The sequence below is a fragment of the Piliocolobus tephrosceles genome, unplaced genomic scaffold (genome assembly GCF_002776525.5).
Source record: "Piliocolobus tephrosceles isolate RC106 unplaced genomic scaffold, ASM277652v3 unscaffolded_41584, whole genome shotgun sequence".
NCBI lineage: Eukaryota > Metazoa > Chordata > Mammalia > Primates > Cercopithecidae > Piliocolobus > Piliocolobus tephrosceles.
In genome coordinates this window covers 1-8,240 of record NW_022326070.1, presented here as the reverse complement: position 1 = coordinate 8,240, position 8,240 = coordinate 1, and the positions used below count along the sequence as shown (strand labels likewise).

General features: G+C 41.2%; 2 pseudogenes; one reads left to right on the top strand and one right to left on the bottom strand.

Annotated features, from left to right (window-relative positions):
* Window positions 1–109: 109 nt before the first annotated feature.
* LOC113223505 lies at window positions 110–2,137 on the bottom strand (annotated as a pseudogene).
* A 422-nt stretch (window positions 2,138–2,559) lies between these two features.
* Window positions 2,560–6,021, top strand: LOC113223504 (annotated as a pseudogene).
* Window positions 6,022–8,240: the final 2,219 nt, after the last annotated feature.

The following is an 8,240-nucleotide window of genomic DNA, read 5'->3' as shown; positions in this document are numbered from 1 at the left end:
AAAAAAAAAAAAAAAAGATGAAAACACAGAAAAACCCAAACACTCTGATGGGGAGACCATGTAGGTAGAGAGTGTGCTGGGAGCTTCAGTAGCCGGTCTCCTCCTGGTCCTAAGGGAGATATTCAGGGGCCTCCCCTGGCCCCTGGCAGTCGCCGGGACCCAAGGGAGCCCCATGGGTCACTGGGCTTCCGGGTAGTACTTGGGACCGTGTATTTGAAGACCTGGCCAAAGGCCTGGCCGCTCTGGTTGGCGCCTTGCCTGTAGCCCATCTTCAGGGACACGGAGGAGTTGTCACAGTTGTTGATTCCCAGCTTGGTGTGGTGGATGTGCCACCGGGTCCCAGGAGTCAAAAAGCCCACCTGGCTCGCACACTTGTTTGTGCCCATCTGGAGTTGTCCATGGTGGGGGCAGGATGTGACTCTTGGGTCGTAGAGATGCCGCCTCGTGCCCTGCCATACGTGGTCATACCTGACTGGCTGGCACATTTGTTGGTAATCGGCAGCCTGATGAGGCACTGGCCGGCCTTCATGGTGGCGTCGTGGAAGTTCCGCTCCTGCCTGTCTTAGTACTTGTCACCGATGTCCATCCTGGTCTGCAGCCCCTTAGTCTTGGCCTTCCCTGCCAGGGCAAGAAAAGACACCTGCACCTGGGTCACGTTCCCACTCTCAAACAGTTAGTTGGCCTCAAATAAGTCCACGGGGCTCATGCTGTAGCTGACCATGTCCTTGAGGAAGTTGGAGAGCTTTTCTAGCTGGTGCCAGTTCTACATGGAAGCGGTTGATCTTAGAGACTGAGGCCGGCTGCAGTTTGTTCATGAATGTGCATAAGATAATCCTATCCTTCGGGCCCTTCTGGAAATCAGGCCGATGGAGAGGCCAGTGAGTCCCGCGATCCAGCTGCGGAGCTCTGCCTCCTCCTGGGGGTCATATTTGGAGAGGAGTCTGTTCTTGACCTCCCCCAAGAGCCTGTAGGAGCGGCCCTTGTTGAACTGCCTGGAGCTTAATGCTGGTGGGCACTGCCTCGGGACTGGACCGGACGGGACCTGGGGCTAAGCCTTTTATCTAGTTTGCAATATTTTGTTTTCACCACACCATTGTTTTTACTACATATCTTTGGTGTATTTAAAAAATGTGTGAAAAATCTTAGACCATCTCCCTTTTTTCCTCCTTCCCTTTTTCCCTTTACTGCCATTTACACACACACATCCACGCACGCACACATGCACACACACATACAGACCAAAATTAATTTAGATGTACGGATGTGTTATTTGAAGCAAAAAGTCAATCTATATTAGTAAAAGTGTCAAGCCAATGTGAATTATATTTATGATCCTTTTAAGAAGAAAGAACTTCTAGCCGGGTGCGGTGGCTCACGCCTGTAATCCCAGCACTTTGGAAGGCCTAGGCGGGCTGATCATGAGGTCAGGAGTTTAAGACCAGCCTGGTCAAGATGGTGAAACTTCGTCTCTACTAAAAACACAAAAAAAGTTTAGTTGGGCGTGGTGGCACGCGCCTGTAATCCCAGCTATTCGGGAAGCTGAAGCAGAGAATTCCTTAAACCCGGGAGGCGGAGCTTGCAGTGAGCCAAGATCACTCCACTGCACTCCAGCCTGGGTGACAGAGCCAGACTCCGTCTCAAAAAAAAAAAAAAAAAAAGAAAGAAAGAAAAAAGAAAGAAAGAAAGAAAGAAAGAATTTCTTTAATTTTTTGAAGAGTCTATTCTGTATCCATGTTATAATTTTATGGCCACTGAAAAAGATATGTTAAATCACAGACACCGTGAATATAATAAGTGGTAGTTAAAAATGTTGAATTTTGACCGGGTGCGGCAGTTCAGGCCTCTACTCCTAGCCCTTTGGGAGGCCGAAGTGGGTGAATCACCTGAGGTTGGCAGTTCGAGACCAGCCTGGCCAATATGGTGAAACCCCTTCTCTACTAAAAATACAAAAATTAGCCAGGCATGGTGGCACAAATCTGTAATCCCAGCTACTCAGGAGGCTGAGGCAGGATAATGATTTGAACCATGGACGTGGAGGTTGTAGTGAGCCTAGATCATGCCACTGCACTCCAGTGTGGACAACAGAGTGAGACTCCATCTCAAAAATAAAGTAAAATGTTGAATTTTTACAAGTCATTGTTCCTACTCTAATTTTTGAATGCAACTACAGCCTCTAAAAAAACAGCCTTGTAAAACTAATTCGCTAATGAATTCTTAAGGAAAAGGGGAATTCCACAGAAATATATATGGCTCTTTTATGTTTAATAAAAGTAAGAGCCTGGAAAACAGATGTGTTCTGTAAAATTGAATTACTTTCTATCCAGTTCCACTGGTTCGCAGTGTTTTATCTTTATATTAAAAAATATATAAATGAATGATTGATGAATTTTTTTCTTTTAGACACTGCTGTTGAATCCATGGAGACTAAAAAGGGTAAATTTCCAGAACTAGGCTCCCTCTGCTCCAGTTCCCCAGGTGGGCGTGGCGGAGACAGAGACAGAGGAAGGCCGCTGGGGCCATGCGGGGCTACCTGCTCATGGTGGCGCTGTGTCTGGCCGCATGGCGCTGTGTCTGGCCTGCGGCTTCTGCTCGCTCCTTTACGCCTTCAGCCAGCTGCCACAGCTCTGGAGGAAGGAGTGCGCGGGGGTGACTGGAAGCAGCAGGCACGCAGTGGCTTCTTGACTGGCTGGAGGCCGATGCAGTGCAGTGAGAGGAGCCAGCAACGCTGGTCCCGCTGCGCAATCAGACTGGTGAGACAGGTGTAGTCTGAAAATACAGCCTGTTGAGAAAATGCATCTAGCTGTAGTTGCCTGTGGTGAAAGACTGGAAGAAACTATGACCAGGTTGAAGTCAGCTATCATTTTCAGGATCAAAGCTTTTCAATTCCAGGTTTTTGCTGAAGATCAGCTACATCATAGCTTTAAAGGAAGATTTGACAGGGGTCATTTCTCCAAATATTTAATTATACAATATACCCCATAACCTTTCCAAGTGAGAATGCAGCAGGGTGGAAAAACTTTTTAAACCATGTGGTTTACAGAGGATTGTCCTTGCCCTTATTCCTGAAATAAGTTGACTCCCACACTGATAGCCTCTTTTTTTTACAACCAGTTGATACTATTTGGTCTTTACTAAAGAAATTTCATTCCACACAAATTGCTGCAATGGCCCCAGAACCCAAGGAACCTCGAATAGGATGGTATAGTCGTTTTGCTAGGCATCCATACCGTGGAAAAGCTGGAGTAAACTCTGGAGTAATGTTGACAAACATAACTGGAATGAGAAGGAAGTATTTCAAGAATGATGTGACAACCGTGCGACTACAATGAGGGGATATACTTATGACATGGCTTAAAATATACAAGCTAAACATGACATGGGCGATCAAGATCTGTTGGATATCATGTTTTTTATAATCCAGAAAGCCCTTTTGTCTTTCTGTGTCAACGGAATAATCATCCAGATCATTGTCTATATGGAAGCAGTTGCCAAGAAACAGAAACAGAAGAAGGAATCTTTATTCTTCACGGGAACAGAGGTGTTTACCATGATGATAAGCAACCAGCATTTAGAGCTGTTTATGAAGCGCTGAGAAATTGTTCTTTCAAGATGACAACATTAATTCCTTAATAAAACCTTTAGAATTGGAACTACAAAAAACAGTGCATACATACCATGGAAAAATTTACAAAATATTTATCAAACAACTAGCAAAAAGCGTAAGAGATCGTTATGCCAGATCACCAAAGGAAAGGTGATTCTTGGTGCCTGCTACATCAAATGGATGAAAACAACAAAGCATCAGAGGATAAGTGTGAAAGAATCATCTTAGGTGAAGCATTAAGGAAGGAATTATTCATCTCCAGAATATCTTTTTTCCTAAAGAGGTTAAATGAGCAGTATTTTCAGGCAACGAAGAATAAGGTAAAATCTTGGGCTCCAACAAAGAAACATGTTTGGCCTCTGATATTTTGTAATGTTACTTACTATCATTCAAGTATTGATGAAAATATTACGAATGGTTTTAGCCTGCAAACTTCTGTTGACCCGTAGCCTCAAGTAAGGGTGATGGGGCTGTGAAGATGAAGAAAATGTACCTCAAACCCAGTGCAAACACTCAGACTGTGAGTAGAGTGATAATTTTATGTCAGCACTAACCTCACTTTAAATGTGTGAGAAAAAAGTTTGTTTACAGTATCAGAAACAGTTTTGTTTCTAAAGAAATGTGATGTGCCCAATGTAACCTTTGATGATCTATATCTGCCTTCATATATTTCATCTCTATTTTAAAATATTTTTTATGACAATCAAATTTAAAATTGTTTTTAAATTATAAGTAAACTGCATAAAACTTGAGCTGTATAAGAAAGAGAAAATATAGTGAAAACTTTGGGGTTTGAGTCTGTGCGTGTGTGAGAGAAAGTGAGAAATGTGGTGTTTTCATTTTATATGCATTAAATTGCCTTGCCAAGACTCAGATCTAAGATTGTTAAGTAGATATTTGGGAAACTTTTTTTATCACTTTAAATGAAAATTTTCAGCTTTACTGGGCATTCTGGAAGCAAAATATATTATGCTGATGATAAAGTGAGAACCTTAAGAGTACACTCATATGATGGTGGAAAATGTGGTGGACCCAAATGCAGAAGCTATACACGTCCTGTGAGTAGTAATTTTAGTTACAATGGAGTAGAAAAATGTGGTACATTTAAACTTTTCTTCTACCTCATAACAGCGTTGCAAGATACTTTTTAAAAAGCAAATATCTAGAGCCTTACTTTAAGAAAGTTAAACGACTTTGGTGAATGATTTGGATTAAGATTGTTACATCCAGCTATAGAAAATGTGCTTTTAATTGGGTTGATGTGAGTACCTTCCTTTTTTGAATATCACTTAAAACAGTTAATTTTTTAAGCCTTGAAGATGAGAAAAATATTACTTATCTAATATAAGTCTTTTAATAGTTATCTAACTTATAGTTATCTAATATAACTCTAAATTCTGAATACTTAGCATATCCTGTGCTGGGGCACATATCTTATTTTACCAACTGCTATATGGTTATCTTCTTCTTCTTCCTGATATTTTAATGCTCAAGTAGAAAATGGAAAATCATGAAGGAAAAATATCAGTTGTGAAAACCGTGGCAGTTAGCTTAATGAAGACACAGTGGCCTCTGTGGAGACATGGGATATGCAGAAAGAGATGGTTAGTACAGTTGTTCTGTCTTCTGCAGTTCAGTCAGGGACACAGTGAGAGAGGAAATTTTAAGCAAGGTACATTAGAAGTTGATAAACAGTCCAGCATTCCTAGAACAGATGGGTTTAGAGAACACGAGTTGTAGTTCCTTGGCAGAATGCCATGGTGGATATGAGAAACTGTGAACTATGTTGAAATTGAGGTTATTGAGCAGAAAATGAGAATACTACAAATTTGAAGTTCAGAGGGTATGTATTAGATAATTTCTAATGGTCCCCAGATATGATCATTGCATGCCTGACTATATGAGGAGCTTGAGAATAAATTCCTGAGCTTAGCCCTTTGGAGACTCTGGTATACTCTGGTATGCTGTGACTAGGATGGAGTCTGCAAAAAAAAAATTTAAAGAAGAGACTTAAAATTTTGCAAAAACTAGAATAGTGCCTTGGTACTATCAGATCACTTTGGAGGCCATTCCCACTTAGATTCTTGTATAGATGTGCATACAGAAACATGAAGATAGTCAATGCCAACTGTTGGGGGAAATGTCCATAGTCTGCAGGTTCCTGCAGGATAGCACTTCCACTCCTCTCCCATGAGGGAAAAATAGAGGAGAAAAGCTTTCAGCCTCTAACCATAAGCTCATTCAGTCCTCCACTTGGGAAGAGAAATGACTTACCTGAGGAATGTGCTTGGAAGTAGCTGTGCTGGTGAAACTCAGCCTCTGTGGGTTTCTCTCTCTTTCAGAGTCAGCTCTCTTCAGGATGCATATTTATTTCTCCCTTTGGAGGAGGTCTCAGTCCATCTCAGCCAAGGACTGAAGGGCACATCTGGCTAATTCAGGACTGGGACATTGGGAAGTCCACTTGGACCCCAGATCTATGACATGACATGCTCTTGAGTCCTGAGAGCTGCTGACTCTGGTGTCTCATTTCTTAGTTGGATCATATCTTGGGGTTATTTGTGTTCCCCAGCTCTAACAGGGGGGTTCCCAAGCACTCATTTCTTCTTAACCAATTTCTAAAGGTAAAATGTTGGTGAAGAGTGCTCTTTCCTTCCTGCTACCATTAATTGGTGTTTATTTTGTGTTGATTTTGTGTCAGGCACTGTTCAGTCGTTTACATTTCTTAGCTGGTTTGATCTTTACAGCAACTTTATATGACTGGCATTGTTCCCCCGTTTTTCAGGTTAGAAATCTGAGGCCCAGTGTCCCACAATGGCTGTGTGGTGACACTAGGCTTTGACCACAGAGGGTTGACTTTCAAAGCCTATGTTCCTAACCATTATGCCACTCTGTGTTGTGACAGCGCCAAACATACTTTCATTCATATATGTATGTATGTATGTATATATATATATATTTTTTTTTAACTGACCATGTTCTTCCATGATTTCTTACAGAAAACCTTTTACATCAAATATTGATCATGATAATAATAATGAACACATGTTGAGCACTTACCATGTCTCAAGCACTGCTCTAGAGCTCTGTGTGAAAGAACCCTCTAATATTCAGAACCATCCTGTGAGGCAGGTGCTACTGTTACTCTGTTTTCACAAGTAAAGAAACTAACCACAGCAGATCCAAAGCCATGGTGTAGGATGTTGTGTAGAATGGCTCCCGGGACACTGGGAAAGTTCTTCTGCATCCCAGTATCTTCTTAACTGGTTCATTAATGTCTGATATTCCTGCATGAGAAAGCACAGCATAGACAGAAAGCTTAATATGTTTATACACACACTGAGAAATAAGACATTGATCTAACATCTCATTATAGGTATTAGAAATGCCGTCTCAAGAGCAGGTTCTCATGGGGTGACAGGCAAGGTATTCTAGGGGAAGGAATATCCCAAGAAAGGAAGCATTACAAAGGAAGAGGAGAAAGAAAGTTGTAAATGAGGAGACACTGGTTTTCTTCCATTGCATATTTTCCCAAGGCTGGCCCCTTTTCTATCACATTCTTACCCAGTAACTCATACTTTCCTTAGAGCTCTTGCAAGCAAGAACTATTGAGAAGGTAGCCTATCTGAAAGTACATTTTCTGCTGTTTATCTGTTTCTAGAACTGGCTGAAGTTTACTTTTTGGTACTCCAGAGACCTAGCTTCTTCTTGCCTTCTTCCAATGTGGTCTAGTTAATCTCCTGTCATGTGGGAAATTATGTTCAAAATCTTCATGATCCTCAGTCCATAGTAAGTTAGGCATGTAGTGACAAGTACATGCCACAAGGTCCTGAGATTATATCTGCAATATGTTGCTGCTGGTTGTTGACCAAGACAGCCTGGAAGAAAAACATTATTTTCAGGTGTGAAAAACCGTCACCTTTGTCAAATAATTCTTCTTGCATTTTTCCCAAGACATTGTAGCCTATTTAAACTTGGGAGGTTAAGTTTGTAGCATTCATTATGACTGAAAATTTAGTTCACACAATCATGACGCTCTCTTTATTAGGTGTTACCATTAAACAATATTAAAATAAACACAACCTGGCTGGTCTTTTGTAAGTTACATGGCATGTTTACTTCTTTGTCTGATTTCTGAATTACACTTCATCTTTCTGAATACCAGTGTCGCTGTCATCCACAATATTTGCTGTTTTGAGTACGTGGTTTACATTTTATTTTGCCCAATAATAGAATATGATGAGGACATCTTATCTGAGTGTTTCATAGTATGCTGTAGTTTGAATTCTTGGCTGTTGGTTTCCCAGAGTCCCAGCTCCTGCCACTGCATTCTGCCTTTATAAATGGAGAATAATGGCTCTAAAAAAATTCACCTAAGAATCTCATGATAGTGGAGAAGGAGGACAATGGAAATGCTAAAGCCTCCCAATCAGCTTCTGTAAATCATGCAGAGGATCAGGAAAATGATTGAAACTAATGTATCCCAAACAAAGAAGCCAACTGTACAATTAAAGACCTGTGTCTGGCTGTAAAAAACAAACAAAAACAGTGGAAAGAATAACCTTGCTATTCATCTTGTTCAAAAAACTGGAGCACACTGAGTCATCTAGAACCAATTTCATAAGAAACGTTAAATACT